The sequence below is a fragment of the Cucurbita moschata genome, unplaced genomic scaffold, assembly GCF_002738365.1.
Source record: "Cucurbita moschata cultivar Rifu unplaced genomic scaffold, Cmos_1.0 Cmo_Scf00142, whole genome shotgun sequence".
NCBI classification, from domain to species: Eukaryota; Viridiplantae; Streptophyta; class Magnoliopsida; order Cucurbitales; family Cucurbitaceae; genus Cucurbita; species Cucurbita moschata.
This window is the reverse complement of record NW_019268658.1, coordinates 6717-17028: the sequence shown is the minus strand read 5'-3', so window position 1 is coordinate 17028 and position 10312 is coordinate 6717.

Below are 10312 nucleotides of genomic sequence, written 5' to 3'. Positions count from 1 at the left end.
CTTTCAATTGGCGATGTTTCAACTAAAGTCATCTCATATTCAGCTAATGAATTCACCAAATTTAACGTGGAAGGCATAAAGAGTGGCTCTTTGTGAGCATTCAGACACTCGATAGGTCCCTCTTACATATAAAGCAAAATGAGGATGTTAAGGATTATTGGGAGGAGTAGTCCCATATTGACTAATTAAAGGGATGATCATGGGTTTAGAGGTAAGAAACACCATCTTCATTGGTGTGATACTTGCCAGGGAAACAAAAAGCAAAGTCAGGAGAGTTTATGCTAAAAGTGGACAATGTCAATAGAATCCTAAGTGTTGAATAAAGAATTTGTGAGCCATTTGAAAGTGTAGTCAAAGTGGTCAAATTGGCTTAAGTGTCGAGCAAAGGGTGAAGGGGACCTCAGAGGAGGTTCTATGGTGTATTCCTCCATGTGGGCAATAGAGTCCGTCGAGCTACCCTCACACTCATGCAACTGGTTCATATGACTTTATTTGACCCACGGTCTCAATCGTGGGCATCAATTCTTGGATGGGTATCTCATCTAGGTAGCCAGCTGACTATCAATCTTATCAAGTTTTGTGACATTCTCACTCATACAAGATAAGTCAAAGATCGTCAAAGACATCTCGTAAATAGAACGTCAGTTCTTCAATCTCAACCAACCATCAACATGTTGGCTTTTTTGCCTTGATCTCACTTTAATTAATTTCAATCAATTAATTGATGTTTTGATGATAACAAACCTACTTTTTAATTATTAATTATTTTCAGTATTTTGAACTGTCCAACAGTATAAGGTCGGGAATAACAATTTCAACGACTTTTCAATTACTCAAATCAGAGCTAAAACGAAGAAATTACAGTCGAGACAACATACCCGACGTGATGATGTGACAGCAAAATCAAAATGATGGACAAATCAAGATATATCAAAGTATGACATTTATGATTTTTGGAGAGTAACAAATGGTGAAGTTTTTCTTATTACTATATTTTTAAATAAAGTTATTTTTACAAAATATAAATTTGAATCTAACCGTTACTCACATCGATTTTTATTATTATTATATTATTATATTTTAAAATTTTGGTGGTTACTCACATAGTTTTTATTATTATTATATTATTATATTTATAATAAATTTTGAATTTCATTTGACCGTTACTCGCATAACTTTTTATTATTATTATATTATATTACTATTATATTAAAATTTTGAAATAAATGAATTTAGAAAATTTTCTTATTTATTTACTTTTAATCTCCACCTTCCATTATTCCTAACACAATCCATGGTCAATATTCAATCCTACATTTTGCCACTTTTCTCCTCTATATAAACTCATCTTCCCCACATTTTAAAATATACAACTTACCTACATTCTCCAATCCTCATTTTGTTCAAAGTTCCATTGTTTGTTGCTCTCTCCAAGCTTACAAGTTTATTTTTCTTCATCTTATTGTTGAGAGGGATTATTATTGTAGTGTGAGGAAATAGTTGTGAGTATCCCAAATTGTAAATCTACTCTTTGAGAGAGTTGTGGTGTGTTATTATCAAACTCAAATACTTGTATCGGTTTGATCCTGCGCCGTGGAAAGGATTGAGTTTGCTCTTGAACTCGTAAAAAGAGTAGTGTAGCGGTTTGGCTCTGATCCGTGGAAAGAGTTGAGAAAGTTCTTTATTCAAATTCCCAAGAGGCGCTTGGGGAGTGGAGTAGGTCGAGTTTGACCGAACCACTATAAAACTACGGTGTCATTTTCTCTAACTCTTTCCTATTTAATTTCAAAATTATTATTGTGATTTATTGCATGTTCTACTTGATTATTGTTTTGACTTCAATTACTTTGTTATAGTAATTATCATCTTCTACTTATTTGTAAAAAGTTTCATCATTAGAAAAATTAATCACCTTTAAACATTTTTATCGTTAAAACCCTATTCACCCCCCCTCTGGGGTTGCCATACCGATCCAACAATTGGTATCAGAGCAGGTTGCTCCCATAGATTTTTTATCTAAACTTTATTGTTCGAGCTTATGGCAAACCTACGTGTTAAAAATGGTTTTAGTGGAGGGCAATCAACTTCTAGACCACCTTATTTTGATGGAACAAATTATACATGTTGGAAAGCTAGAATGAAAATTTATTTGCAATCCGTTGATTATCAATTGTGGTTAAATGTTAGTAATGGTCCTTACATTCCAATAAAAATTGTTAATAATATTGAGGTGCCTAAATTAGAAAATGAATTTGATGAGCATGATATGAAAAAAATGTTCTTTAAATGCTAGTGCTATCAATTGTCTGTATTGTGCCTTAAGTAATGATGAATTTAATAGAGTATGTATGTGTTCTTCGGCATATGAAATTTGGAAAACTCTTGAAGTAACTCATGAGGGAACCAATCAAGTTAAAGAAACAAAAATTAGCATGTTAGTTCATAATTATGAACTATTTAAAATGGAGAAAAATGAACCTATTGGTGATATGTTTACTAGATTTACTAATATTTTAAATGCTTTGAAAAATCTTGGAAAAGTATATTCTACTTCCGAAAATGTAAGAAAAATTCTTAGGTCTCTGCCTAAAAGTTGGGAGGCAAAAGTGACGGCGATTCAAGAAGCAAAGGATCTCACAAAGCTTCCTTTGGATGAACTCGTTGGTTCTCTCATGACACATGAGATTACCATGAACGGCCACATGGAAGAAGAATCCAAAAAGAAGAAAAGTATAGCCCTAAAGTCCATCAAAGTTGACTCTGAAGATGAGGACGTCCTTGATGAAGATGATGTCGCCTACTTCACACGTAAGTATAAAAATTTTATTAAAAGAAAGAAACAATTCAAGAAACATTTCACAAATCAAAAAGAGTCAAAAGGTGAAAAGAGCAAAAACGATGAGGTAATATGTTATGAATGTAAAAAGCCGGGTCATATAAGAACGGATTGTCCTCTCCTCAAATCATCTAAGAAATCCAAGAAGAAAGCAATGAAGGCTACTTGGGATGATAGTGATGAAAGTGCAAGTGGAAGTGATGAAGAAGTAGCAAATTTTTGCTTCATGGCTCATAGTGACAAAGAGGATGAACAAGAAGATGAACAAGAAGATGAGGTAACTCTTGAATCTCTTTCTTATCATGAACTATTTAAACTTGTTGATGAGATGACAATTGATTTAGAAAAACTTAGTTCAAAGTATGTTGTGCTTAAAAAAAATATAAGACTTCAATTATTGAAAATAAGTCTTTACTAAATGAAATTTCTTGCTTAAAAGAGAAGGATCATAATATTGTTAAAATTGATGTACCTTGTGAAAAGCATGTATTTGATTGTGATGAGAAAAATGCATTAATTGATAAAGTCAAGTCTCTTGAGCATGATTGTTGTGAAAAAGATAAATTAATTAAATTGCTCAAAGAAAATGAATCAAATAATTTGCAAGAACTTGGTAGGGCTAAGGAGTCTATTAAAATGTTAACGATAGGTGCTAAAAAATTAGATAAAATACTTGAAGGAGGTAAGTCATATGGGGATAAAAGAGGATTAGGCTATATTGATGAATGTTCTACACCTTCAAGTTCTAAAACAATATTTGTTAAAGCATCCCCTATCTTGTCTAAATCTAACAGTAAATTTGTATCTAAGTATGACAAATCTAGATTTGTGCCTATATGTCATTATTGTGGTGTTGAAGGTCATATTAGACCTAAGTGCTTTAAATTGAAAAAGTCTCAAAACATCCCTTTAGGAAGAAAAGTTTCTCAAAATACAAAATTTAACAATGTTTTAGAAAACAATTTTTCGAATAAAAATAGAATACACAAATTTAGTCTAAGAAATAAATTATTGCATAAGGTTGTTTGTTTTTCATGTGGTAAGTTTGGACATAAAGATTATTCTTGTTACTTATCCAAATACAATGTCTTTAATATGAATGCAAATATGAAATGGATTCCTAAATTTGTGAACACTAACTTTCTAGGACCCAAACAAGTATGGGTACCAAAATGTCAATTTTGAATATCTTTGTTTTTAGGTTTGTTTGAAAGCCTCCAAGAAAAATAAGTGGTACTTGGATAGTGGTTGCTCAAGACACATGACGGGTAATCTATCCAAGTTTGTGAATCTTTCCAAGAAGGATGGTGGCTTAGTAACCTTTGGTGATAACAAGAAGGGTAAAATAATTGGTAAGGGTACTATAGGTAATGACTCTTGTACTCTCATTGAAAATGTATTATTAGTTGATGGTTTAAAGCATGACTTACTTAGCATTAGTCAATTATGTGATAAAGGTTTTAGAGTTGTATTTGATAAGAATAATTGCATAATTGAAAATGCTAGTGATAGAAAAGTTTTGTTTGTAGGAAATAGAGATGATAACGTGTATACTATTGATTTGAATGATTGTCCTACAAATGATAAATGTCTTTCGGTTTTGCTTGATAACTCTTGGCTATGGCATAGAAGACTAGGACATGCTAGTATGTACTTGATTTCAAATATTTCAAAAAATTCATTAGTTAGAGGTCTTCCTCAACTTAAATTTGAAAAAGATAAAATTTGTGACGCTTGTCAAATGGGTAAGCAAACTAAGTCTTCTTTCAAATCTAAAAATATGATTTCTACTATTAGACCTCTTCAACTACTACATATGGACTTATTTGGCCCTCCTAAAATAGCTAGTTATGGAGGAAATTATTATGCTTTTGTTATAGTGGATGATTTTTCAAAATTTACTTGGGTTTTGATGATAAAATATAAGAATGATGTTTTGAAAAGATTTGCTAGTTTTGTAAAAAGAGTTCAAAATGAAAAAGGATTTTTAATTACTAAAATTAGGAGTGACCATGGAGGAGAATTTGATAGTGTTGCCTTTGAAAAATTTTGTGAAGATAATGGTTTTTCTCATGACTTCTCTTCTCCGAGGACTCCTCAACAAAACGGTGTGCTTGAAAGGAAAAATCGTACTTTACAAGAATTTGCTAGATCAATGTTAAATGAGTATGATTTACCTAAATATTTTTGGGCGGAAGCCGTTAATACCGCTTGTTATATTTTAAATAGAGTTTTAATTAGACCTTCATTAAATAAAACTCCTTATGAACTTTGGCATAACAAAATTCCGAATGTTGGGTATTTCAAAGTTTTTGGTTGTAAATGTTTTATTTTGAACAACAAAGAAAAGCTTGGAAAGTTTGATTCAAAAACGGATATTGGTATTTTTCTTGGCTATTCATCTACTAGTAAAGCTTATAGAATTTTCAATAAGAGAACTCTAGTTATTGAAGAATCTATGCATGTGGTATTTGATGAATCTTGCAATAATAATTCTAATGAGTCTATTTGTAGTGATGATTTAGAAAGAAATTTTGGAGATTTACTCGTTAGTGACAACGGCAAAGAAATGGTTACGAGTAAAGAAGAGGTGAGCTTAAACGAAGAAGGTTCTTCATCAATGCCAAAAGAATGGAGGTATGTCTTGTCTCATCCCAAAGACTTGATTCTTGGTGATCTTGAACAAGGTGTGAAAACTCGCTCTTCTATTAATTTATTTAATAATCTTGCTTTTGTTTCTCAAATTGAACCAAAAAGTCTTAAGGATGCCGAAAATGATGAGTTTTGGATTTTAGCCATGCAAGAAGAGCTAAATCAATTTGATAGGAACAAAGTTTGGGAATTAGTCCCTAGGCCATCTAATACTTCTATTATTGGAACCAAATGGGTTTTTAGAAATAATGATATGAATCCAACAACTGATCACTTCCATGTACCCGAACGGGCAATTACAAGAAGCAATACAAAGAAGATTCAAGAATCAAATCAAGAAAATAATGGAGTGGCTGATATTGGAAAGTAATTAGAAGACTTGCCTTTGGTAGTTGAACTACCAATTAAGACAATTTATTAATGCCTTCTTTGCTTCAATTTATATTTAATAGCATTTATTAATAGTTTGTATGAATTGCCTTATATTCTTCAATTTGCATTTAATAGCATTTATTAGTGATTGGTGGCTGAACTTTATTTTGTTAGGGTTATCTTTGGGCCTATTTAAAGGCATGTAATACTCATGTTTGAGAGATTTTAGTTGAATACAGAAAAAACCTTTGTGTTTTCTTGATACCCTTTTGGTGTTATTCTTTTTCAAATCTTGCTTTAGGTTTGATGTTTAAACCGATTCATTGAATTAGTTTTGATCAAGCTAATTCTGGAGTGAATTGTCTTGGTATCTAAGAGTGACCATCATAGATTCCAAGTTCGATCTAAGAGTCATTCATCTTCTAACCAGCTCTTGGTTGGAATCAATCCGTTAAGTTAGCTTTCTCTGTGAGCGTTTTGCAAGGATTCTAGAAGGACCTCTAGCTTTGCAAATTCCAGCATTGTAGGCGCTTATCATTTGGTATCAGAGCATTTGGTCGACGTTCTTTGGCCGCTCTAGAGGTGAAATATCTTTACTATTATTTTTTTTGTATCAATCTTGTTTCTCTCTCAGATTATCAAAAAAAAAAAAAAAGTCAGCCTTTACATTCTTGACCTAGTACCAAAAGCCCACCTTTGAGTGTTAAACACGAGTGTCCCTGAGTGAAATTTTTGTGAGAAGTGTGGAGAGGCCCCTTGATAACAAAATGTCACATAATGGAGGAGGAGAACCAATACCAGATCTTAATACAACCATTCTTCAAGCAATTCAAGGTATGATGGAAATGATGATGGAAGATAGACAAGAAAGAAGGGCGCAACAACAAAGACAAGAACGAACATTACAAGAAGATGAAGGTATAGTAGTACAAGAAAGACAAGTTGAAGGAAGATGGAGAGGAAGAAATAACCATGCAACTATTATGCAACCTAGAAGGATGGAAAGAGTACATGAAGATAGAGATGGGGGAGTTAAACTCAAAATCCCGCCCTTTTGTGGAACGGCAGATTCTGAGGCATACTTGCAGTGGGAAAGAAAGATAGAACATGTGTTTGATTGCAACACCTATAGTGAAAATAAGAAGATGAGACTAGCTATTGCCGAATTTACCAATCATGCTGGTGATTGGTACCAACATCTCAAATCCGAGAGAAGAAGAAAAGAGGAGGATCCAATAGAGACATGGGAAGAACTTAAAGAAGCCATGAGAAAAAGGTATGTTCCAAAACATTATGAAAGAAATTTGAAAACTAAATTGCAAGGTTTGAGACAAGGAACAAAAAGTGTGGCAGAATATTATCAAGAGATGGAAACTATGATGGAAAGAGCAAATGTTAGAGAAGAAGAAGAAGATACCATGTCTAGATTCCTTGGAGGTTTGAATCAAGAAATTGCTCATCTTGTTGACAGAAATCCACCACCATATCTAGAAGACATGTATCATTATGCTCTCAAAATTGAAGACCAATTGAAGGAAGAAAAAGAGCATTCAAAAAGGTATATATCACGAACTAACACCTTTTCAAATTCTAAAACTTGGAACAAGGATAGTTTTGTGAATAGAAATGAATCAATGTCACCAAAAGAAAAGTTTGTGGCTGCTAAAAGAGTGGAGGCTGAGAGTTCCATTGGTAAAAAGAATGAAGCTTCAAAGACGGTAAAGGAGAAGTCTAGTTCTATTCAATGTTGGAAGTGCAAAGGGTTTGGACACATGAGCAAAGAGTGTGTTAATAAAAAAAGTTATGGTGATAAGGAATGGTATACTTGATTCAGATGATGAATGTGAGGATCATGACTCACAGCTTGTGGAAGAAATCGCAGCATATGTTGATGAGTATGTTGAAGAAGGTAATTCCATATCTTTGATCACAAGAAGGGTACTCAATGTTCAAATCAAGGAAGAGAAATTTGAAGATCAAAGGGAAAACTTGTTCCACACAAGATGTTTGGTCAAAGGAAACCCATGCAGCTTGGTGATTGATAGTGGAAGTTGCACAAATGTGGTAAGCAGCTTCCTTGTAAAAAGACTTCAACTTTCTGTCCATCCCCATCCAAGACCATACAAACTTCATTGGTTAACAAACAAAGAAGAAATTAAGGTGAACTCCCAAGCTCTTATTTCTTTTACTCTTGGAAGATATAAAGATGAAGTTCTTTGTGATGTCGTACCAATGCATGCGGGGGACATCTTATTCGGCCGACCTTGGCAATATGATAGAAAGGTAACATTTGATGGTTTGATGAACAAGTATACTTTTACTTTGTGTGGGAAGAAATTTACTTTACTTCCATTGTCTCCATATGATGTACATTGTGACCAATTGAAATTGGAGAAGAAAAAAAAAGAATATGAAGAACAACCGTGGAGAGAAGAAACTAAGGTAAAGGTGAGAAAAAAAAAGTGAGAAAAAAAATCAATATTCAGTTCTTGTCTGGAAAGAACGAAGAATTTGATTTGAGGACAAATCCTTTTAAAGAAAGGGGGGATGATATGAATCCAACAACTGATCACTTCCATGTACCCGAACGGGCAATTACAAGAAGCAATACAAAGAAGATTCAAGAATCAAATCAAGAAAATAATGGAGTGGCTGATATTGGAAAGTAATTAGAAGACTTGCCTTTGGTAGTTGAACTACCAATTAAGACAATTTATTAATGCCTTCTTTGCTTCAATTTATATTTAATAGCATTTATTAATAGTTTGTATGAATTGCCTTATATTCTTCAATTTGCATTTAATAGCATTTATTAGTGATTGGTGGCTGAACTTTATTTTGTTAGGGTTATCTTTTGGGCCTATTTAAAGGCATGTAATACTCATGTTTGAGAGATTTTAGTTGAATACAGAAAAAACCTTTGTGTTTTCTTGATACCCTTTTGGTGTTATTCTTTTTCAAATCTTGCTTTAGGTTTGATGTTTAAACCGATTCATTGAATTAGTTTTGATCAAGCTAATTCTGGAGTGAATTGTCTTGGTATCTAAGAGTGACCATCATAGATTCCAAGTTCGATCTAAGAGTCATTCATCTTCTAACCAGCTCTTGGTTGGAATCAATCCGTTAAGTTAGCTTTCTCTGTGAGCGTTTTGCAAGGATTCTAGAAGGACCTCTAGCTTTGCAAATTCCAGCATTGTAGGCGCTTATCAAATAAAATGGATGAAAATGGGAATATCATTAGAAATAAAGCTAGGCTTGTAGCTCAAGGTTATTGTCAAGAGGAAGGCATAGATTATGAAGAAACTTTTGCACCCGTTGCTAGATTAGAAGCTATTAGAATGTTACTTGCTTTTGCTTCTTACAAAAATTTTGTATTATATCAAATGGATGTGAAAAGTGCATTTTTGAATGGTTATATTATGGAGGAAGTTTATGTAGAACAACCTCCCGGATTTGAAAATGTAGAATTTCCTCATCATGTCTATAAGTTGAAAAAGGCTCTTTATGGCTTAAAACAAGCTCCAAGAGCTTGGTATGATAGACTTAGTAATTTTCTTATTGGGAATGATTTTAAAATGGGCAAACTCGACACTACACTCTTTATTAAGATTAAAGAAAACGATATGCTATTAGTGCAAATATATGTGGATGATATCATATTTGGTTCTACTAATCCTTCTTTATGTGAAGAATTTGCTAAATGTATGCATAGTGAGTTTGAGATGAGTATGATGGGAGAACTTAGTTTCTTTCTTGGACTTCAAATCAAACAACTCAAGAATGGTATCTTCATCAATCAAGAGAAATACACTAAAGATTTGCTTAAAAGATTCAAGTTCAATGGAGGTAAGATTGCAAGAACTCCCATGAGCACATCCACTAAGCTTGACAAGGATGAAAAAGGTAAAAGTGTGGATATTAAAGCTTATCGAGGTATGATTGGATCTTTACTTTACTTGACCGCTAGTAGACCCGATATTATGTTTAGTGTGTGTCTTTGTGCTAGATTTCAATCTTGTCCTAAGGAATCTCATTTACATGCGGTTAAGAGAATATTTAAATATTTGCTTGGAACTATTGATTTAGGATTGTGTATCCTAGAAATGTTGAATTTAAATTGGTAGGATATTCTGATGCGGATTTTGCCAGAAGCTTACTTGATCGTAAAAGTACTAGTGGAACTTGTCAATTTCTTGGTAGTTCCTTAGTTTCTTGGTTTAGTAAAAAGCAAAATTCGGTTGCATTATCTACTACCGAAGCGGAATATATTGCGGTTGCTAGTTGTTGTGCACAAATTCTTTGGATGAAACAAACTCTTTGTGATTTTGGATTGAAGTTTCATAGTGTGCCTATATTTTGTGATAGTACAAGTGCTATTAATTTAACTAAAAATCCTATTCATCATTCTAGAACTAAACATATTGACATTAAACATCATTTTATTAGAGAGCA